The sequence below is a fragment of the Anomaloglossus baeobatrachus genome, chromosome 7, assembly GCF_048569485.1.
Source record: "Anomaloglossus baeobatrachus isolate aAnoBae1 chromosome 7, aAnoBae1.hap1, whole genome shotgun sequence".
NCBI lineage: Eukaryota > Metazoa > Chordata > Amphibia > Anura > Aromobatidae > Anomaloglossus > Anomaloglossus baeobatrachus.
The window spans coordinates 248,057,186-248,080,289 of NC_134359.1; the positions used below are offsets into that span (position 1 = coordinate 248,057,186).

At 46.2% G+C, this 23,104-nt stretch overlaps 1 protein-coding gene and 1 long non-coding RNA gene across 2 annotated transcripts in view; one reads left to right on the forward strand and one right to left on the reverse strand.

The window, feature by feature from the left end:
* Window positions 1-9,044, forward strand: part of LOC142245365 (uncharacterized) — a 94,550-nt gene extending 85,506 nt beyond the window's left edge. The window contains exon 4 of the long non-coding RNA XR_012724766.1: window positions 8,674-9,044. This is a non-coding gene — a long non-coding RNA (uncharacterized LOC142245365). The remainder of the gene's footprint in view (window positions 1-8,673) is intronic.
* LOC142246682 (uncharacterized) overlaps window positions 1-23,104 on the reverse strand; it is a 451,192-nt gene that overhangs the window by 217,845 nt on the left and 210,243 nt on the right. The window lies entirely within an intron of this gene.

The following is a 23,104-nucleotide window of genomic DNA, read 5'->3' on the forward strand; positions in this document are numbered from 1 at the left end:
TCCTATCGTGTGATACTGTCTGGTGAGCTGTGTATCTAATCCTCTCCTGTGTGATACTGTCTGCTGAGCTGTGTATCTAATCCTATCCTGTGTGATACTGTCTGCTGAGCTGTGTATCTAATCCTATCCTGTGGGATCCTGTCTGCTGAGCTGTGTATCTAATCCTATCCTGTGGGATACTGTCTGCTGAGCTGTGTATCTAATCCTATCCTGTGTGATACTGTCTGCTGAGCTGTGTATCTAATCCTCTCCTGTGTGATACTGTCTGCAGAGCCGTGTATCTAATCCTATCCTGTGGGATACTGTCTGCTGAGCTGTGTATCTAATCCTATCCTGTGTAATACTGTCTGCAGAGCCGTGTATCTAATCCTATCCTGTGGGATCCTGTCTGCTGAGCTGTGTATCTAATCCTATCCTGTGGGCTACTGTCTGCTGAGCTGTGTATCTAATCCTCTCCTGTGTGATACTGTCTGCTGAGCTGTGTATCTAATCCTCTCCTGTGGGATACTGTCTGCTGAGCTGTGTATCTAATCCTCTCCTGTGTGATACTGTCTGCTGAGCTGTGTATCTAATCCTATCCTGTGGGATCCTGTCTGCTGAGCTGTGTATCTAATCCTATCCTGTGGGATACTGTCTGCTGAGCTGTGTATCTAATCCTCTCCTGTGTGATACTGTCTGCAGAGCCGTGTATCTAATCCTATCCTGTGGGATACTGTCTGCTGAGCTGTGTATCTAATCCTATCCTGTGGGATACTGTCTGCTGAGCTGTGTATCTAATCCTGTCCTGTGGGATACTGTCTCCTGAGCTGTGTATCTAATCCTATCCTGTGTGATGCTGTCTGCTGAGCTGTGTATCTAATCCTCTCCTGTGTGATACTGTCTGCTGAGCTGTGTATCTAATCCTATCCTGTGGGATACTGTCTGCTGAGCTGTGTATCTAATCCTCTCCTGTGTGATACTGTCTGCTGAGCTGTGTATCTAATCCTCTCCTGTGTGATACTGTCTGCTGAGCTGTGTATCTAATCCTCTCCTGTGTGATACTGTCTGCTGAGCTGTGTATCTAATCCTCTCCTGTGGGATACTGTCTGCTGAGCTGTGTATCTAATCCTCTCCTGTGTGATACTGTCTGCTGAGCTGTGTATCTAATCCTCTCCTGTGGGATACTGTCTGCTGAGCTGTGTATCTAATCCTCTCCTGTGTGATACTGTCTGCTGAGCTGTGTATCTAATCCTATCCTGTGGGATCCTGTCTGCTGAGCTGTGTATCTAATCCTATCCTGTGGGATACTGTCTGCTGAGCTGTGTATCTAATCCTATCCTGTGTGATATTGTCTGCTGAGCTGTGTATCTAATCCTCTCCTGTGTGATACTGTCTGCAGAGCCGTGTATCTAATCCTATCCTGTGGGATACTGTCTGCTGAGCTGTGTATCTAATCCTATCCTGTGGGATACTGTCTGCTGAGCTGTGCATCTAATCCTCTCCTTTGTAATACTGTCTGCTGAGCTGTGTATCTAATCCTCTCCTGTGTGATACTGTCTGCTCAGCAGTGTATCTAATCCTCCCCTGTGTGATACTGTCTGCTGAGCTGTGTATCTAAGGGTACCTTCACACTTAGCGATGCAGCAGCGATCCGACCAGCGATCTGACCTGGTCAGGATCGCTGCTGCATCGCTACATGGTCGCTGGTGAGCTGTCAAACCAGGCAGATCTCACCAGCGACCACTGAACAGCCCCCAGCCAGCAGCGACGTGCAAGCGACGCTGCGCTTGCACGGAGCTGCCGACTGGAAGCTGCGGAGACTGGTAACTAAGGTAAACATCGGGTATGGTTACCCGATGTTTACATTAGTTACCAGTGTGAGCAGGGAGCAGGGAGCCGCGCACACTGAGCGCTGGCTCCTTGCTCTCCTAGCTGCTGTACACATCGGGTTAATTAACCCGATGTGTACAGCAGCTACATGTGCAGAGAGCCGGAGCCGGCAGCACAGGCAGCGTGAGAGCTGCAGAGGCTGGTAACTAAGGTAAATATCGGGTAACCACCTTGGTTACAGCTTACCTCAGCTGCCAGACGCCGGCTCCTGCTCACTGCTCGCTTCATTTGTCGCTCTCTCGCTGTCACACACAGCGATCTGTGTGTCACAGCGGGAGAGCGGCTTTGAAGAAAACGAACCAGGGCTGTGTGTAACGAGCAGCGATCTCGCAGCAGGGGCCAGATCGCTGCTCAGTGTCACACACAGCGAGATCGCTAATGAGGTCACTGCTGCGTCACAAAAAGCGTGACTCAGCAGCGATCTCGGCAGCGAGCTCGCTGTGTGTGAAGCACCCCTAATCCTATCCTGTGGGATCCTGTCTGCTGAGCTGTGTATCTAATCCTATCCTGTGGGCTACTGTCTGCTGAGCTGTGTATCTAATCCTATCCTGTGTGATACTGTCTGCTGAGCTGTGTATCTAATCCTCTCCTGTGTGATACTGTCTGCTGAGCTGTGTATCTAATCCTATCCTGTGGGATACTGTCTGCTGAGCTGTGTATCTAATCCTCTCCTGTGTGATACTGTCTGCTGAGCTATGTATCTAATCCTATCCTGTGTGATACTGTCTGCTGAGCTGTGTATGTAATCCTATCCTGTGGGATACTGTCTGCTGAGCGGTGTATCTAATCCTCTCCTTTGTGATACTGTCTGCTGAGCTGTGTATCTAATCCTCTCCTGTGTGATACTGTCTGCTCAGCAGTGTATCTAATCCTCTCCTGTGTGATACTGTCTGCTGAGCTGTGTATCTAATCCTATCCTGTGGGATCCTGTCTGCTGAGCTGTGTATCTAATCCTATCCTGTGGGCTACTGTCTGCTGAGCTGTGTATCTAATCCTATCCTGTGTGATACTGTCTGCTGAGCTGTGTATCTAATCCTATCCTGTGGGATCCTGTCTGCTGAGCTGTGTATCTAATCATATCCTGTGGGATACTGTCTGCTGAGCTGTGTATCTAATCCTCTCCTGTGTGATACTGTCTGCAGAGCCGTGTATCTAATCCTATCCTGTGGGATACTGTCTGCTGAGCTGTGTATCTAATCCTATCCTGTGTAATACTGTCTGCAGAGCCGTGTATCTAATCCTATCCTGTGGGATCCTGTCTGCTGAGCTGTGTATCTAATCCTATCCTGTGGGCTACTGTCTGCTGAGCTGTGTATCTAATCCTCTCCTGTGTGATACTGTCTGCTGAGCTGTGTATCTAATCCTCTCCTGTGTGATACTGTCTGCTGAGCTGTGTATCTAATCCTATCCTGTGGGATACTGTCTGCTGAGCTGTGTATCTAATCCTCTCCTGTGGGATACTGTCTGCTGAGCTGTGTATCTAATCCTATCCTGTGGGATACTGTCTGCTGAGCTGTGTATCTAATCCTATCCTGTGGGATCCTGTCTGCTGAGCTGTGTATCTAATCCTATCCTGTGTGATCCTGTCTGCTGAGCTGTGTATCTAATCCTATCCTGTGGGATACTGTCTGCTGAGCTGTGTATCTAATCCTCTCCTGTGTGATACTGTCTGCAGAGCCGTGTATCTAATCCTATCCTGTGGGATACTGTCTGCTGAGCCGTGTATCTAATCCTATCCTGTGGGATACTGTCTCCTGAGCTGTGTATCTAATCCTATCCTGTGTGATACTGTCTGCTGAGCTGTGTATCTAATCCTCTCCTGTGTGATACTGTCTGCAGAGCCGTGTATCTAATCCTATCCTGTGGGATACTGTCTGCTGAGCCGTGTATCTAATCCTATCCTGTGGGATACTGTCTCCTGAGCTGTGTATCTAATCCTATCCTGTGTGATACTGTCTGCTGAGCTGTGTATCTAATCCTATCCTGTGTGATACTGTCTGCTGAGCTGTGTATCTAATCCTATCCTGTGTGATACTGTCTGCTGAGCTGTGTATCTAATCCTATCCTGTGTGATACTGTCTGCAGAGCCGTGTATCTAATCCTATCCTGTGGGATCCTGTCTGCTGAGCTGTGTATCTAATCCTATCCTGTGGGATACTTTCTGCTGAGCTGTGTATCTAATCCTATCCTGTGGGATACTGTCTGCTGAGCTGTGTATCTAATCCTATCCTGTGGGATCCTGTCTGATGAGCTGTGTATCTAATCCTATCCTGTGGGATACTGTCTGCAGGGCTGTGTATCTAATCCTATCCTGTGTGATACTCCTGCTGTCCTTGGTGACACTTTACACATTTATGGTCACCAGGAAAATGGCTGTGCATTGTGTCCTTACATGTCATTCTCTGTTATCTGTTGTATACACTATATACATAGATTAGGAGAGGGAGGCATGCCATCACACACAGGAGAGCAGACTCCGCCCACTTTACGGCAGGCTGTAATCTGAGCTTTTTATACAGTCTGATTTCTGTAGGATTTCAGCAGCTGCTCCCCCTAGTGTTTAACAGTGGAAAATATCAAACTTTCTAATTTTTTTTTTTAGATTTTGCTCAATTAAAAACAAATAATAATATTTAAACAAAACATTAAAACATTATTACTTTACATTTTTTCAGTTATTGGAATTTTTGTTTTTTGACGATACCTTCCCTTTAACCAGACTCAGTGCACCTGTCTATGGGAGAGAGAATTGGTATGCGAGGGGCGATCCAAAAGTAATGATAATCAATAATAAACACAATGACTATATTAAAAAAAATATATATATATATTTTTCTACATGGTCTCCTAACAAGTCTATACATTTAGTCCATCTCTTTTCTAAACTTAGAATTCCCTTTGAAAAAAATTCTTGATCTTGACCCTCAAAAAAATTCCCAACAGCGGTTATCACGTTGCTATTGTCGTCAAATTTCTTGCACCGGAGGTGTTCCTTGAGGCGAGGAAAGAGAAAGAAGTCACTGGGGGCTAGATCTGGCGAATAGGGGGGGTATTCCACCAGTTCAAAGCCCGCTTCTTGAATGGTTGCCATGGCAACTGCAGCTTTGTAAGCCGGCGCGTTATCTTGGTGAAACAGCGCTCCAGCCCGTAGTTTGCCGCGCCTTTTCTCCTTGATAGCCTCCCGCAATCTTCTTATTTGTTCTGTGTAGTAGAAGCCCGTAAAAGTGGCTCCCTTCTCCAAATAGTCCACCATAATAATTCCTTCAGCGTCCCAAAAAACGGACGCCATAACCTTCCCTGCTGAGCTTGACACTTTGAATTTCTTCGTCGTCGGTTCGTCGGCTCGTTTCCATGTCATCGATTGTTGTTTAGTTTTGGGATCAAAGTGGTGGATCTAGGTCTCGTCCATGGTCAAAAAACGTGACAAAAAATTCTCCTTGTCTGCTTGGAACTTTTCGAGATTTGCTATTGAAATGTCAACTCGTTTCTTCGTTTGCTTGTCGGTTAACATTTTTGGCACCCAACGCGCGGAGACCTTTCTCATATGCAATTCTTTTGCAAGGATTCTTTGAATACTGCCATATGAGATCCCTGTGACCTCAGCTACATGCCTGATAGTCACTCTTCGATCTGCCAATACAACTTCTTCAACTTTTTTCACGTTTTCTTCATTGAGGGACGTGGATGGGCGTCCTTCACGATGTTCATCTTCCGTCGATGTTCTTCCCAGCTTAAATTCCTTGGCCTAGCGTGCAACTGTGGAATATGGAGAAGAGTCCCCCAATGTTTCCACCAAGTCGCTGTGTATATCTTTGGTAGTCATTTTTTTCAAGCAGAGGTATTTGATGACAGCTCTGAGCTCGTTTTTTTCCATTTTGATGTTCACTCCTCGGCAGTTCATATTCAAATGAATGTAGCTCCCGGGAATTGTGACCTATTTAAGTGATTTTTTTTTCCTGGACTAGTGGGTACCTAAGAGAGAAGAAAACATTTTATTTTAATTTCTGTGCAATAGAAATAACCGATTATCATTACTTTTGGATCGCCCCTCGTATGTTGGCCTTAAATTAAAAATCCAGCAAAGGTGGATTTTTATGCCAGTTTGATGTTTCATACACTTATGAATGGAGATTCTCACTTTTGCCGTGATGCGAGGTAGCACAGCAACACCATTCATTTAAAAGTCCATTCAGTTTATTCAGCATAAACTGCAGATCACACACAGATTTCTGGTCTGTAACAGTCACGGTATGCCCCACATAGGTCTGGATACGCTTCTCCACAGAAGGTTCCCACAGATAACAGTCCGTACACTCAGAGAGGTTTTTTTGCTTCTTTTCTAAGTACAGCAGCCTCTTTCCTCCTCAGATTCCCGAAATTCTAGTCTGTATAAGTCAGGGTACCACCAATATCCGAGTGGAGCTCCCAAAGCCTCCGCTCACTCACTTCCAGCTGGTTGAAGCTAACTCACTCGTCCCTCAGCTGGGTTCCATCCAGAGGCTCCAACCTCTGAGATTAGCTACCTCTTTCCTCTCTGAGGCTGCTTCTCATGCAGTGCTTCCACACATAGTGGCTCACTCTCTCTTTGCCATATGTCACACAACCTAATTAAACACCTGTCTGACACACCCATAGATGGGGAATGTGGATGGCCAGTCCCACCCATCTCTCCAGCCATCTGTTAACCTGGGCAAACACTTTGCAAAAAACATGTGGCACTAAAATTGCCAGAACGAACCTCCCAGGTTCTCACCACTTTCGTGGTACATACCACCCATTTATAATGTAGACGGTCACCTTCTTACATCGGGCATACATAACCTAGTTTCCATGAGTTTCTTAGGCAGTTGTTTTTACCCAAAACTCAAATTGCCGCTAAGAAACTGTTCAAAAAGTACCATAATTGTGTTTGGATCCTTTTTGAGAAATACATGATTAGACTGTAGGTATTTGCATTTTTAAGCACCTTCTTACAGAAATAATAGAATATGATCATATTTATTTATAAAAGCCATTTGCATAGAACTACTACACTGCTGGCAGAAGGAGGAATTTCCCCTGTAACTTTGGTTCATCTACCAGCCCCAGTTTCAGAGGATATTGGCACTTAAAATAAAATGTTCCGTATTTTTCGGATTATAAGACACACTTTTCCTCCCAAAAATTTGGGAGGAAAATGAGGGGTGCGTCTTAAAATCCGAATGTAGCTTACTGGGGGGTTGTAAAGGGGGATCAAAGGAGGCAGGAGTAATGCTATGCGGTATGCTGCCGGCGCTGGTCTGTGCTGTGCAGTTCTGTGCAGCAGTCAGTGCCGTTCTGCTCGCCTCTGTTCTGTTCGGCGCGCAGCTGTTCTCTGCGATGGCCGGTCATTGTGAAGATGTCGATGGTCAGGGATTCAAATAATGACACCTAGAGTCAGCGCATGCACAGATCGAGCTTTCAGCTCAAGCTCTCATCTCTGCACGCGCCGACTCTGGCTGCCATTAATTGAAGCTCTCATCGCCGACGGTGTGAATAGCACCATAGGCTTTAATGGGTACATGTTCTCTCCATGAAAACCACAGTCAGAACACGTGTGTGACTCACTGTCTGTAATGACTATATAATATATGCGTTTCACTTTTTGTATTCAATTACTGAAATGAACTTTTTCATGATATTCTTATTTATTGAGATGCATCTGTAGGTACACTGATGGTATACTGGTACACTACCGGTGCCATGCATTACGTTAATTGCATATGCACGGTTTTCCCCGCCCACCGGTGTCTGATTGGTTGCAGTCAGACACGCTCCCACACTGAATGCATGTCAGCCGACTGTTTCCAATCAGAGGCGCTGTGTGTGCAGGTCTATCGTGGAATAAAACTAACCACAATATTTGGCGTAGGGTCCCTACATATTATGATAACCATATTGCGATAATCTGGTATGTTTGAAACCGCGCGGATTCAGACTTTTACAGTCCGGGTCCATCCATCACTAATCACTTTCGGAGTCCCAGCACTGCACTGTTCCTGGTCGAGGTGCTTTTAGCGCTGTTCTAGGTGTATGGGAGGCCATGGAGCAGGGCAGGGCGGGTCTTTGGAACGGGTATTTACTGTCCTTGGATCAAGCTAAAGTTTTGACCGGGTTGATCATGAGTACCTCTGGTCCACTCTCTTGAGATATGGTCTGCCGGGTGGGTTTGTTAGCTGGCTACAAACATTGTATCAAGGGGCAGAGACTTTCCCGTTGGTGAATGGTTGGGTTGGACAGCCTTTAGTGGTGGGATCTGGTGTTCGCCAGGGTTGCCCGCTGAGCCCACTGCTCTATGCTTTTGCAATCGACCCCTTCATCCGAAGGATAGATTGTGGGCATTTGAGGGGGTTCGGCTGGGTGATCCTGGGCCATGGGAGACCACGCTGAAGGCAGTGGCCTATGCGGATGATGTCACCGTCTTTGTCTCTTCGCAAGAGGAGGCAGAGGTGGTGTTGTCGGAAGTGGAACGCCTCTCGGAGGTTTCCGGGTCCAAGATCACTCAGGATAAATGTGATAGTCTCTGGCTGGGTGGAGGAGAGCCTGATTTTAGTCTCCCGGACACTCTACCGGAGCCCCAGGAATATGCCGAGATTCTAGGTGTGGAATTCGGCCAGGGTGATTACCCAACGCGAAATTGGGATAGCAGACTGCAAATTTCCACTCAGAGAGTGGACCGCTGGAAGGGTTTGACTTTTACCCTGAGATGGTTTGCAGATACGGTTTTTGAGTCCTATGGTATTTGTTATGTTATCATGTACTAATGTTTGTTTCCTTGTTTTTCAGATTTTCGTGTGAGCTGGGAGCCGGATGGTGGTGGGATAGTTAGAGATGTTATGTAGGGTTTTAATTGTGTGTTTTTTGTGTGTATATAAAAAAAAAATAAAAAAAAAAATTGGGTGTTAGTGGGATGTGGGTTTTGCCCAGTTATGCTTATTTTCTCTTTGTTATTTTATATGTAAATATTTCTTATAGTGTATATATTATATTTATTGTAAATATTGGGTATGTTTGTAAGGGCAGTGGAATTGTGGTTTGGATGTTTTTTTGATGTTTTTGTTACCGGGTACGGGCTGGAATGTAAATATGGTTTTATTGTTATTTTTTGATTTTGTATATATCTACTTTTACTTAATAAAAAAGACTTCCATCACTAATCACCATCCATAGTAGGAAAGCGCTGTAGGCTCACCAATGGCAATTATTGTAACTCTTCATATTTCTTACAGAACAAGTGGGAACATCAAACTTAGTCACTGGATAAAGCCCTGGTTTTCAATATGCTCGATTTGAGCATCGAGCACTCGAGCATTTTACTGCTCGCTCATCCCTAGTTCCTACATAACAGAAGTACAATACAGTCCTATGCTTGATCCCACAGGGCTTGTTCAGACAAGTGTATTATATAGGTGTGTGCTGTCTGTGCACACTGTCTAATGTTATTCAATAGGGCTGTTCAGATCACAGTATTTTCATACAGATGTCCATGTGTGCCGCCCCGTGACCCCTTTACCTTCAGGTCGTCTCAGGGTCTTCAGGGACTGCACGTCCTGGGTCCTTCTGGTCACAGGTAGGTTGACTTCTATAGGATTCGTGACGCCACTCTCGGTATTGCGGTCAGGGCGACCGCCACTGCAGTTTGAGGGACACCTAGGGCTGATGGTAGGCGCAGTTAGGTGTGATAGCCTCCCGAGAGTGAGGCTGGCCCCAGGGCCCGGTGTAGGTGTGTGGTACCACAGGTCGCAGAAGAACTCACACGCACAGCAGGGATGTCGTTCAGGGTTTTTACTCACTTCAGGTGGCAGGGGTGAGTTAACCCGGGCGATGCTGTGATGCTCCAAGTGGGGAACCAGGCTCCTTCAGGCTGACTTAGGGGGTGGCTACTGACTCGCCTTCCTTTTTGTGGTGACCCAGACTTGTAGTCCTACGGGGTCACCCAGGGAAGTTGCTTCTGCCTGTTCTCCCCTTTTTCATCCCGTTTGCTTGTAGCCTGGACCAGGAAACTCCGGCTGCTTGCATCTCGTCACCTATGGGCCCTCTCGTTGCTACGTGGCTGCGGACTCTGTGTTTTGGGTGGCAAAGGGTATCTAGTGCCCTCACCTGCAAGTTGAGCAGGCCAACTGAATGGGCCCCTGCTCTGGGGACCGTGTGGGCCTGGTTCACCTGGCAGTCCCTGTACTCAGCCACCCCTCTGAGCTACGACTTCGGGTGGTACTACCAAGTGACCGTTCTCCCCCGCCAGCAACCACTGCACCTGCGGTGTCTGACTAGTGACAGCCTCCAGGTTCTTCCTCTGCGACTGCTCTCCCTGAGCTTCACTAACTGTCTGGCTCACTACTCCCTCCCCTCTGTGCCTGCCTCCGCAACTCTAGCAACCAGCCTCTCTACCACACCCCTTGAGTGGAGATGGAGGCCACGCCCCCTCCTGTATTCCCCAGGGGTCCCTTCAAAGGTCAATGTGGGAGACCTGGTTACTATGTGCCTGTGTGTCCACACCCCGGTCAGCCTTCTGGATTACCTGTATTGTGGTAAGTAGTGGAAATTCCTTTCCCAATCCAGCAACACGTCCAAGATAGATGTGAATTAAAATTTCATTTTATTGAAAAAATAATAAAATAACAATCGTAAGAAGGACATCCAAAAAAAAAATTTCTTTAAAAAGAAAGCGTCTTACGCGTTTCTTGCCATTGTGGCCCTTAGTCATAGACATATGTTATCCAAATGAAACACAAAATACAGTATTTTTCGCTTTATAAGACGCACTTTTGTTCCCCCAAATTTTGGGGGAAAGTAGGGGGTGCGTCTTATAAACCGAATATACGGGGGGGGTGTATATATATATATATATATATATATATATATATATATGTATATATATATATATATATATACACTGCAGGGTCCGCTCTGGAGCGGTGCTGGGGGCAGGTAACAGCTGCGAGCGGCAGTGTTTGATCTCCTGCTCCCGCTCATATAATATGCACAGCCGCTATCCAGCAATGTGGTGCTGAAACTGCATCACGCTGAGGGGCTGGGGCAGCGGGGCATATTATATCTGCCTGCGCCCTCCTTTGATCGCACATGATCCCCCCTGTGTTAGATATGGCCCCCGTGCTGCTGCCAATAGTAAAATAAAAAAAGCTTTACTTACCTCCAGCGCTGATCTCCGGTCTCCTGCTGCTGTTGTCTGTGATAAGGCACGCAGAGATGATTTCACTCTGCCGTGCCGATCACATGACCGGCAGCAAGAGCCAGGAAGTAAGGAAGCCGGAGCTCAACTGTAAGGAGGGACAGCGCTGAGAAGGTAATGAAAAAAGAGTGTTTTATTTTATTACGGGCAGCAGCCTGGGGGCATATCTAACACAGGGAAGATGTGCCATCTATAGGGGCCATGGGCAGCACAGATGGGGGGCATATCTAACACAGGGGAGATGTGCCATCTATAGTGGCCATGGGCAGCACACATGGGGGGCATATCTAACACAGGGGAGATTTGCCATCTATAGTGGCCATGGGCAGCACACATGGGGGGCATATCTAACACAGGGGAGGTGTACCATCTATAGGGGCCATGGGCAGCACAGGGGGACGTGTCCCAGCACAAGGGGGCTATATTCAATATAAGGGGGCCATATCCAGATTAAGGGGGGCTAATTTTAGGATGGGGGGCTATGAGGGACATATACCCTATATGATTTGTTAGACGGACACTGGCATTATAAGATGGACCCCATTTAACATTAAAAAAAAAAAAATCTCTTTTCCTTCAACAAATTTGGGGGTGCGTCTTATAATCAGGTGCGTCTTATAAAGCGAAAAATACGGTATATAGAAAAAACCTAATCACTTCCCGGAGTGCTACAACCGGTCAAACATACACAGGTTCACCTAATTATGTCGGCTAGGCAGCAGCCTGATACATTGCAAAAGGAGAACTTCCAGAATCAATTTAACTCTTTAGGGTATGCTACGTATAATCCATTAAATTCCCTAAGATCCCATGGAGGAAACATTTATATCCATTAATCCCCATAAATTAACATTTTTCAAAAAACAGATCAATTATGAATAATTATTACAATCATAAATATACCTATATGCAATAAATACCCGAAGTATTTAGAACAATAATTAATATATGTACATTAAATCACTTTTGATGTTCATGCCTATTGGCATGCTAGTGTTATATGTCAAAATCCACTTGACTTCCCTGTCCCGCAGTATCTGGATACGGTCACCACCTCTTCTGGGGGCTGGAATCTGCTCCACAGCCTTCACTTTAAAGGAACTAACATCCCCATTGTGATTGTATAAAAAATGCTGTGAAGCTCCCGAAAGGTTTTTTGAAGCAAGATTCAACATTTTTCCCAAGTTATAACTTAACTATAACACGTTTATGTTCTAACTTGCGAAAAATGTCGCAAGCAGTATGTAGGCTCCACAAACCGCACTTTAAGGAGACGCATTGGGGAACATTTATACGATATCATGAATCCCGCTTCAAGAAACCTGTCGGGAGCTTCACAGCATTTTTGTGTTTGACCGGATGTAGCACTCCGGGAAGTGATGAGGTTTTTTTCTATATATTTTGTGTTTCATTTGGATAACATATGTCTATGACTTAAGGTACCGTCACACTAAGCAACATCGCTGCTGAGGCACAACTTGCTAGCAATGTCACTTAGTGTGACATCCAGCAACAACCTGGCCCCTGCTGTGGTTGTTGCTGAATGTCCTGGGCCATTTTTTAGTTGTTGCTCTCCTGCTGTGAAGCACACATCGCTGTGTGTGACAGCGACAGAGCAACAACTGAATGTGCAGGCAGCAGGAGCCGGCTTCTGCGGACGCTGTTAACCACGGTAAACAGCAGGTAACCAATAAGCCCTTCCCTTGGTTACCCGATATTTACCTTCGTTACCAAGGGTCCGCCGCTCTCAGCTGTCAGTGCCGGCTCCCTGCTCTCTGCACACGTAGCAGAGTACACATCGGGTAATTAACCCGATGTGTACTGTGGCTATGTGTGCAGTGAACAGGGAGCTGGCACTGGCAGTGTGAGAGCGGCGGACGCTGATAACGAAAGTAAATATCGGGTAACCAAGGGAAGGGCTTCTTGGTTACCCGATGTTTACCGTGGTTACCAGCGTCCGCAGAAGCCGGCTTCCTGCTGCCTGCACACGTAGCAGAGTACACATCGGGTAATTAACCCGATGTGTACTGTGGCTAGATGTGCAGGGAGCCAGCGCTAAGCGGTGTGCGCTGGTAACCAAGGTAAATATCGGGTTGGTTACCCGATATTTACCTTAGTTACCAAGCGCAGCATGCTTCCACGTGTAGCGACGCTCCAGCGATCCCTGCCAGGTCAGGCTGCTGGTGGGATCGCTGGAGCGTCGCTTAGTGTGACATCTCACCAGCGACCTCCTAGCAACTTAGCAGCGATCCCTATCAGGTTGTATCGTTGTTGGGATCGCTGGTAAGTTGTTTAGTGTGACTGGGCCTTAAGGGCCACAATGGCCAGAAACGTGTAAGACGCTTTCTTTTTAAAGAAAAATTTTTTTGGATGTCCTTCTTACGATTGTTATTTTAATATTTTTTCAATAAAATGAAATTTTAATTCACATCTATCTCGGACGGGTTGCTGGATTGGGAAAGGAATTTCCACTACTTACCGCTTTGCATTCCTGAACACGGAGTTCATGTTACTATGTGCCTGTGTGTCCACACCCCGGTCAGCCTTCTGGATTGCCTGTATTGTGGTAAGTAGTGGAAATTCCTTTCCCAATCCAGCAACACGTCCGAGATAGATGTGAATTAAAATTTAATTTGATTGAAAAAATATTAAAATAATCGTAAGAAGGACATCCAAAAAAAAATTTCTTTAAAAAGAAAGCAGCTTACGCGTTTCTGGCCATTGTGGCCCTTAATCATAGACATGTTATCCAAATGAAACACAAAATATATAGAAAAAAACCTCATCACTTCCCGGACTGCTACATCCGGTCAAACATAGTTAGGTTCATCTAATTATGTCGGCAAGGCAGCAGCCTTATACATTGCAAAAGGAGAACTTCCAGAATCAATTTAACTCTTTAGGGTATGCTACGTATAATCCATTAAATTCCCTAAGATCCCATGGAGGAAATATTTCTATCCATTACTCCCCATAAATTAACATTTTTCAAAAAACAGATCAATTATGAATAATTATTACAATCATAAATATACCTATATGCAATAAATACCTGAAGCATTTAGAACATTAATCAATATATTAATATATGTACATTAAATCACTTTTGATGTTCATGCCTATTGGCATGCAAGTGTTACTGTATATGTCAAAATCCACTTGGCTTCCCTGTCCCGCAGTATCTGGATAAGGTCACCACCTCTTCTGGGGGCTGGAATCTGCTCCACAGCATTCACTTTAAAGGAACTAACATCCCCATTGTGATTGTACAAAAAATGCTGTGAAGCTCCAGACAGGTTTCTTGAAGCGGGATTCATGATATCGTATAAATGTTCCCCAATGCGTCTCCTTAAAGTGCGGCTTGTGCAGCCTACATACTGCTTGCGACATTTTTCGCAAGTTATAACATAAACGCAGTGGTCTGAACTGCAGTTGATGAAAGAATTGATCTTATAGCGCTTCCCGGTGGTGGAACTAACACTCTCTTTGGTGTTATACATATGAGAGCATGTCCCACATTGCTTTTTGCCGCACTTATAGGAGCCGCATGTAGGTAACCAATTTTTTATTAAACTACATGCAGGTTTTGCCAGATATACATCACTAGGAGAGATGAGACTGCTGATTGTATGGGCACGTCTAGAAACAAATCTGCAGCCTGTGTCCAAAATATTTTTGAGAGTTTTATCTATAGATAGAATGGGCAAAAACTTGCGTACAATCTCAGTGATTTTCCAAAAACTATTACTATATTGGGTAGAAAATACTGGGACACTGTTCTGATTTATTTCTTCCATAGGGATTTTCTGCTTCAAATAGTGCGCTCTGGACTCAAGATTTACTTTGTTCTTGGCCCTGTTAATCATTGCTCTACCATAACCCCTATTCTGCAGTCTACCATCAATGACCTCACATTCTCCTACATAGGCTGCCTCAGTACTACAAGATCTCCTGGCCCTAACGTATTCCCCTACAGGTATATTCCCTATTATATGTTTAGGATGATTACTAGTCGCATAAAGAAGGGAGTTCCCTGATACATCTTTCCTGTAGATCTCAGAGTTGACTCGTTTATTCACTGAGTCACCAACAAGAGTAAGATCTAGAAAGGAAATAGACTCCCGCTGGCTGCAAGAAACAAAATTCAGATTGAACGTGTGAGAATTAATCTACCTGAAAAACTCTGGTATGGCCGCTTCACATCCATGCCATATTATCAAAATATCGTCTATGAAGCGACCATACCTGAATATATCAGAAAGAAAAGGGTTCCAAGAATTGTAAATGAACTGCTTCTTCCACCAATTCATATAAATATTGGCTAGCGACGGTGAAAATTTTACCCCCATGCTGCAGCCACAGATCTGGACGTAAAACTGATTCAGAAAAATAAAATAATTATTTTTCAGTAAAAAGGAAATTATATCCAAGATAAAATCTTGTAATTCCTCTGAATAGTTTGTACAAACCAGCATCAGTTCCTGCAACGCAATCAAAGCCAAGTCGTGGGGTATAGACGAATACAAAGCAGTAACATCACTACTTAGCCAAGAGTAGCCCTCTTGCCATTCAATTTCCTGCATTACAGTAAGAACATGTTTAGAGTCCCTGATGTATGCTGGAGAGGACTTCATGAGGGGCTGGAGTCTCTCATCCAGCCATGTTCCGATATTTTCAAACAGGGACCCTATGCCTGACACGATTGGCCTAAACGGTAGTGGAAAGACACCCTTATGGGTCTTTGGAAGTGCATGGAATAAAGGGATCCTGGAGGTTTCAGGAACCATATACTCCAATTGCCTCTCAGTTAATAACCCAAAGTCTGCACCTCTCTGCAATAATAGTTGTAAATCTGTCCGTATTCCAATAGTTGGATCAACATCAACTTTGTGGTATGTACATTCATCATTTAACATAAGCTGCAATTGTCCCTCATAGAGGCCACGGTCCAAGATCACCACTGAGCCACCTTTATCTGAATTTTTAATGATGATCCTATCATTGGATTTTAATTTATTTAAAGCTGTTCGTTCCTGGACGGTCATGTTATCATTATCCAGGATTCCAATATTAACCGCATGCAGCTTTTTGAGCTCTTCAAACACCACATGCTGATAATCATCCATGGCAGGAGATCTTGAAGCCAAAGGATAAAACTGCAGGTTTGGCACTCTGTTGGAAAAATCAGTATCAGTTATTAAATTTATATCCTCCCCATTGTTGGTACTTAATGAGTCCAAATTCTGCAAAGTAACCTGCTCCATAAACATTAAATTCTCAAATTGATTAGGGAAAGTTTTCCCCTCATTGATATCACCACCTTCTGTTTCTGGCTGAAAAAAATGTTTTTTTATCGTCAGTTGCCTGACAAATTTATTCACGTCTTTGAAGGTGGAATATAAGTCAAAGTTCCTAGTTACTGGGACAAGATGTTTGCACTACTTCCAAACAATTATGTTTCTATTTTTACAATAATTATTGTTACACTTGCACATCTTCATATATATATATTTTTTCAGAACGAATTTATTCCTCTATAGTGTTGTATGATCTGTGGATATATGTATAAATTCATACACCTTCTCTCTAATTGCGGTTTCTTTTATACATGTTTTTATTTCCATCCTATGTATTTCTTGACTGCATGGGAATTTTGCACCTGTCTGTTTTTAATTGTAATTAAGCACTCAGCTTTGCCAATGACGTTTATGTGCACCCTTTATATGGGATCATTTTGGGGTAAAACACATGCCATGAGTAAGACCTTCTGGTCGAAACGCGTTGGATAATCCGCTAATATACTTGTGCCTCTGTGCTTACTGGATTGAATATTCACTTTTAAGAAAATTCCAATAAAGAAAGTTTTTTACTCTTCTACATTCTCCTTGATGCTGGATTCCTGCCTTTTTTGATGTTGCCTTCCGCCCGGGTCAGGGCGTTCCTTGCATCGGTGTGGAGTCCGGGAGTGAGGAGGGGTGAGCTGACATACATTTTCTTATTCAAAGTTCCTAGTTGGTACGAAATTCAGGCCTCTCTTAAGTACATTGTTTTCATCTTCAGACAGAATAGTAGCTCATAGGTTGAGGACTGTGAATTCATTACCATCATTCACTTGCGGTTCCTGAACGAGTAACCATGAATTTTTGTTTGGTTTATGTTTCCTCCCCGACCTCCTTGTTGGTTTTTGGTTTTCTTGCCTCCTTGGCCTAAAAAATTATTATTACTGTTACGTTCTGAAGTTCCAGCCAGGGGTTCAGGATCTGATTCTCCCTCAGTGGTGTCCAATTCTGTGGACGAAAAGCTCACCCGTGATTCACGCCAGTTTGATCTATAGTCATCCGAGCTATTCCTTAGTATAGATTTTGGATTTCTCATAGCTCTGATATCCCGCCAAGTGTACACTTCATTATTATCATAGTCTCTCTTATCACGAGTGAACTTTCTTCGTTTGGTCTCCGTAATATCATTTTCTAGTTTCTCAAGTCGTTCAAAAACATCCTTTTTGAGTTTTGTATATGAGGAATCGTCCTTATATTTCACAAGTGATGCATCCAATTCTTTGATCTCTTCCTCCAGAGTTATAATCCTGGATTGTTCTTTCTCCACTATGAGCGTCATTAATTTAGTGGAGCACTCTGATAGAATTGCATTCCATGACACCAAAAATTCTGAATCAAACATAAAAGTGGGCTGTTTTCTTCGGCGCTCCATTGGGAGACCCAGACGATTGGGTGTATAGCTACTGCCTCCGGAGGCCACACAAAGCATTACACTAAAAAGTGTAAGGCCCCTCCCCTTCTGCCTATACACCCCCCGTGGGATCACGGGCTGCTCAGTTTTCAAGCTTTGTGCGAAGGAGGTCAGAATGGCTAGACAACAGCAGCAAAAAAGCAAGAGTGCCAAGGCACAGGCTTTCTATGCTGCTTGTACTGCATGTGATACTGTTCCACCGGCAGGTTCCACTGACCCCCATTGTGTGCAATGCTCCCCTGTGGCACTTGCTCAGCCGGGGTCTCTGCTAGAGGTGGCCAAAGGATCCACCTGTGAACCCTGTCCAGGGACAGGGACGGAGTTGCAGTTTCGGGTGATAGATTGTCTGTGACTATGTCTAACATCTTAGAGACTTTGCAGTCCAGACAGACCATGGGCAATGTTGATTCAATGCTCCCTGGCCACCCTCATTTGGAACAAATCAGTGCTCCGGGGGGGGGTCCCATGCATCCCAGGGTGAAGGCTCTGACACGGACGACAGTCCCAGACAGCCTAAGCGAGCTCGCTGGGAGCGGCACTCGGCTTCATCACTGGTCACGGTCCCAGCAGGAGGACTCTCTGTATGCTGAGGCAGACGTGGCTGATCAGGACTCTGATCCTGAGACCGCTCTCAATCCGGATACACCGGATGGTGACGCCATAGTGAATGATCTTATAGCGTCCATCAATGGAATGTTGGATATTTCTCCCTCAGCTCCTCCAGTAGAGGAGTCAGCTTCACAGCAGGAGAAATTTCCTTTTCAGTATCTCAAGCGTAAATTGAGTACTTTTCTGGCCACTCTGACTTCAGACAAGCAGTTCAGAAACACCACGCTTATCCAGATAAGCGTTTCTCCAAACGTATTAAGGATACACGTTATCCCTTTCCACCTGACGTGGTCAAGAGCTGGACCCAGTGTCCAAAGGTGGATCCTCCAATCTCCAGGCTTGCGACTAGATCCATAGTTGCAGTGGACGATGGGGCTTCCCTTAAAGATGCCACTGACACAGATGGAGCTCTGGTTGAAATCCATCTATGAAGCTATCGGCGCGTCGTTTGCTCCAGCATTCGCAGCCGTATGGGCACTCCAAGCTATTTCAGCTGGTCTTGCGCAGATGGACACTGTCACACGTACATCTGTGCTGCAGGTGGCGTTCTTAATCTCGCATATGTCTGCATTGCGACTTACGCTATTCATGCTGTCCTGGACTCTACGAGCCGTACACCGGTGGCGTAAGCCAACTCCGTGGTTTTGCGCAGAGCCTTGGAGTTAAGGGAATGGAAGGCAGATTCTGTTTCCAAAAAAGGGCTTAACCAATTTGCCATTATCTGGTAACAGACTGTTGGGTGACCGATTGCATGAAATCAAACAGTCCAAGGGTAAGGATTCGTCCTTACTCCAGCCCAGATCAAACAGTCGAGGTTTCGGTCCTTTCCAGGCTCGGGCAGGTCCCAATTTCCTAGTCCAAAATGACTCAAAAGGCTCAGAGGGGCTCAGATTCCTGGCGGGCTCACTCACGCCCAAAGACGGCAGCCGGAGGAACCGCTACCAAGGCGGTTTCCTCATGACTTTCAGCCTCTCTCTATCTCCGCATCCGCGGTCGAGGGCAGACTCTCCCGCTTGGCGGCATTTAGCTGCCACAGGTCAAAGACCGGTGGGTGAGAGACATTTGTCTCACGCGTACAGGATAGAGTTTTTGTTCTCGTCCTCTGGCTCGATTTCTTCAAAAACCTCCCGACCGAGCCGCTGCTCTTCTGCAGGCAGAAGGAGTGGTAATCCCTGTTCCACTTCAGGCAATCACGATGCTTATCTCCATGTGCCGATTGCTCCAGAGCACCAGCGTTGCTACGATTCGTTATAGAAGACGAGCATCTTCAGTTCGTAGCCCTGCCCTTAGGTCTGGCGACAGCCCCACGGGTTTTCACCAAGGTCATGGCAGCAGTGGTAGCAGTCCTGCACTCTCAGGGTCACTCTGTGATCCCTTACTTGGACGATCTACTTGTCAAGGCACCCTCTCAAGGGGCATGCCAACGCGGCCTGAACATTGCGCTGGAGACGCTCCAGAGTTTCGGGTGGATCATCAACTTTTCAAAGTTAAATCTGACACCGACCCAATCACTGACATATCTTGACATAGAGTTTCATACTCTCGCAGCGATAGTGAAGCTTCCGCTGGACAAACAGCGTTCACTACAGACAGGGGTGCAGTCTCTCCTTCAAGGCCAGTCACACCCCTTAAGACGCCTCATGCACTTCCTAGGGAAGATGGTAGCAGCATTGGAGGCAGTCCCTTTCGCGCAGTTTCATCTGCGTCCACTTCAATGGGACATTCTCCGCCAAGGGGATGGGAAGTCGACGTCCCTAGACAAGAACGTCACCCTTTCTCAGACGGTCAAGGACTCTCTTCAGTGGTGGCTTCTTCCCACCTCATTGTCAAAAGGAAGGTCCTTCCTACCCCCATCCTGGGCGGTGGTCACGACAGACGCGAGTCTGTCAGGGTGGGGAACAGTCTTTCTCCACCACAGGACTCTGGAAATCTAAGCAGTGTATCTTGCCCTGCAAGCCTTCCAGCAGTGGCTGGAATGCAAACAGATCCGAGTTCAGTCGGACAACCCCACAGCGGTGGCATACATCAACCACCAAGGCGGAACACGCAGTCGGCAAGCCTCCCAGGAAGTCCGTCGGATTCTGATGTGGGTGGAAGACAGAGCATCCACGATATCCGCAGTTCACATCCCGGGCGTAAAAAACTGGGAAGCAGACTTCCTCAGTCGCCAGGGTATGGACGCAGGGGAATGGTCTCTGCACCCGGACGTGTTGCAGAAAATCTGTGGCCACCGGGGGAGGCCGGACGTCGACCTAATGGCGTCTCGGCACAACAGCGTGGTCTTACGATCAACGAGCTCTGGCGGCAGGCGCCTTAGTTCAGAATTGGTCGCAGTTCCAGCTACCCTATGTGTTTCCCCCTCTGGCACTGTTGCCCAGAGTGCTACGCAAGATCAGCTCCGATTGCCGCCGCACCATCCTCGTCGCCCCAGACTGGCAGAGGTGGTCGTGGTTCCCGGATCTGTGGCATCTCACGGTCGGCCGGCCGTGGGCACTACCAGACCGGCCAAACTTACTGTCCCAAGGGCCGTTTTTTCCATCTCAAGGCTACGGCCCTGAACCTGACTGGGTGGACATTGAGTCCTGGCTCCTAGCGTCTTCAGAATTATCTCAAGACGTCATTACACCCATGAGACGGGCGAGGAAGCCGACGTCTGCCAAGATCTACCACAGGACGTGGAAGATATTCTTATCTTAGGGCTCTGCTCAGGGAGTGTCTCCCTGGCCATTTGCATTGCCTACTTTTCTTTCCTTCCTGCAATCTGGTTGGAAAACAGGTTTGTCGCTCGGCTCCCTTAAAGGACAAATCCCAGCGCTGTCTGTATTCTTTCAGAAGCGCCTAGCACAACTTCCTCAGGTACGCACGTTCCTGCAGGAGGTTTGTCACATTGTCCCTCCGTACTGAGGCCGTTAGACCCATGGGATCTGAACAGGGTACTACTTGCTCTCTAGAAGCCGCCCTTCGAGCCTCTGAGGGATGCTTTCACTTTCTCGACTTTCACAGAAAGTGGCCTTTCTGGTAGCGGTCACGTCTCTTCGGAGAATGTCTGAGCTAGCAGCGCTGTCATCCAAAGCTCCCTTCCTGGTGTTCACCGAGGCAAGGGAGTGCTGCGCCCGATTCCGGAGTGTCTCCCTAAGGTGGTATCCCCCTTTCATCACAATCAGGATATCTCCTTACCTTCCCTTTGTCCTTATCCATTTCATCGATATGAAATGGATTTGCATTGTTGGATCTGGTGAGAGCACTCAGAATCTACATTTCCCGCACGGCGCCCCTGCGCCGCTCGGTTGCACTTTTTGTACTTGTCGCTGGTCAGCGTAAAAGGTCGCAGGCTTCCAAATCCACCCTGGCTAGATGGATCAAGGAACCTTTTCTTGAAGCCTACCGTTCTGCTGGGCTTCCGGTTCCATCAGGGCTGAAGGCCCATTCTACCAGAGCCGTGGGTACGTCCTGGGCATTACGGCACCAGGCTACGGCTCAGCAGGTGTGCCAGGCGGCTACCTGGTCGAGTCTGCACACCTTCACCATGCATTCGCAGGTGCATACCTACGCTTAGGCGGATGCCAGCCTAAGTAGAAGAGTCCTACAGGCGGCGGTTGCCTCCATGTAGGGAAGGACTGTTTTACAGTCCAAACTTGAGGTATTAATTTACCCACCCAGGGACTGCTTTTGGACGTCCCAATCGTCTGGGTCTCCCAATGGAGCGCCGAAGAAGAAGGGAATTTTGTTACTTACCGTAAATTCCTTTTCTTCTAGCTCCAATTGGGAGACCCAGCACCCGCCCCTGTTTCCTTCGGGATTTTTGGTTGTTCGGGTACACATGTTGTTCATGTTGAATGGTTTCAGTTCTCCGATGTTCCTTCGGATTGAATTTGTTTAACCAGTTATTGGCTTTCCTCCTTCTTGCTTTTGCACTAAAACTGAGCAGCCCGTGATCCCACGGGGGGTGTATAGGCAGAAGGGGAGGGGCCTTACACTTTTTAGTGTAATGCTTTGTGTGGCCTCCGGAGGCAGTAGCTATACACCCAATCGTCTGGGTCTCCCAATTGGAGCTAGAAGAAAAGGAATTTACGGTAAGTAACAAAATTCCCTTCTTTTGATACGTAAGCCCCGGGGTATCATAGAATTCTCAATATATTTCTGTAACATCATGCAATCCCACCAGGTGCGCACCCTGGAGGACATAGATCTCTCCATTTTCTGCATGCATTCTTTTAAATCCACAGGTTCAACACCAGCAGCGGTATAATCCATTGAAAAAATGGCAGCCGCCCTGTTGAGTCTATCAGTATTGTCAGGATTAAATAGGGCCATTCTATACTGAAAAAGTGCCGAGGATTTTTTTTACAAAATAGTTGTTCAAAAAACCATTAATTGTGTATATATATACCTGGAAGTCGGTAAATAGATTAAAGTCCAGATAAAAGGAGAATCTCCATCATTCTCATTCAGGAAAATAATGTCCAAGGGGAGCAAGAAACGAACACGATTGATAGCAAGGAAAAAAAAAGGTTTTTTCAGCTCACCCACAAGATCATGTCACCTGGCTCCAGGACCCAGGACGGTGCAAGGACATGAACTCCGTGTTCAGGAATACAAAGCGGTAAGTAGTGGAAATTCCTTTCCCAATCCAGCAACACGTCCGAGATAGATGTGAATTAAAATTTC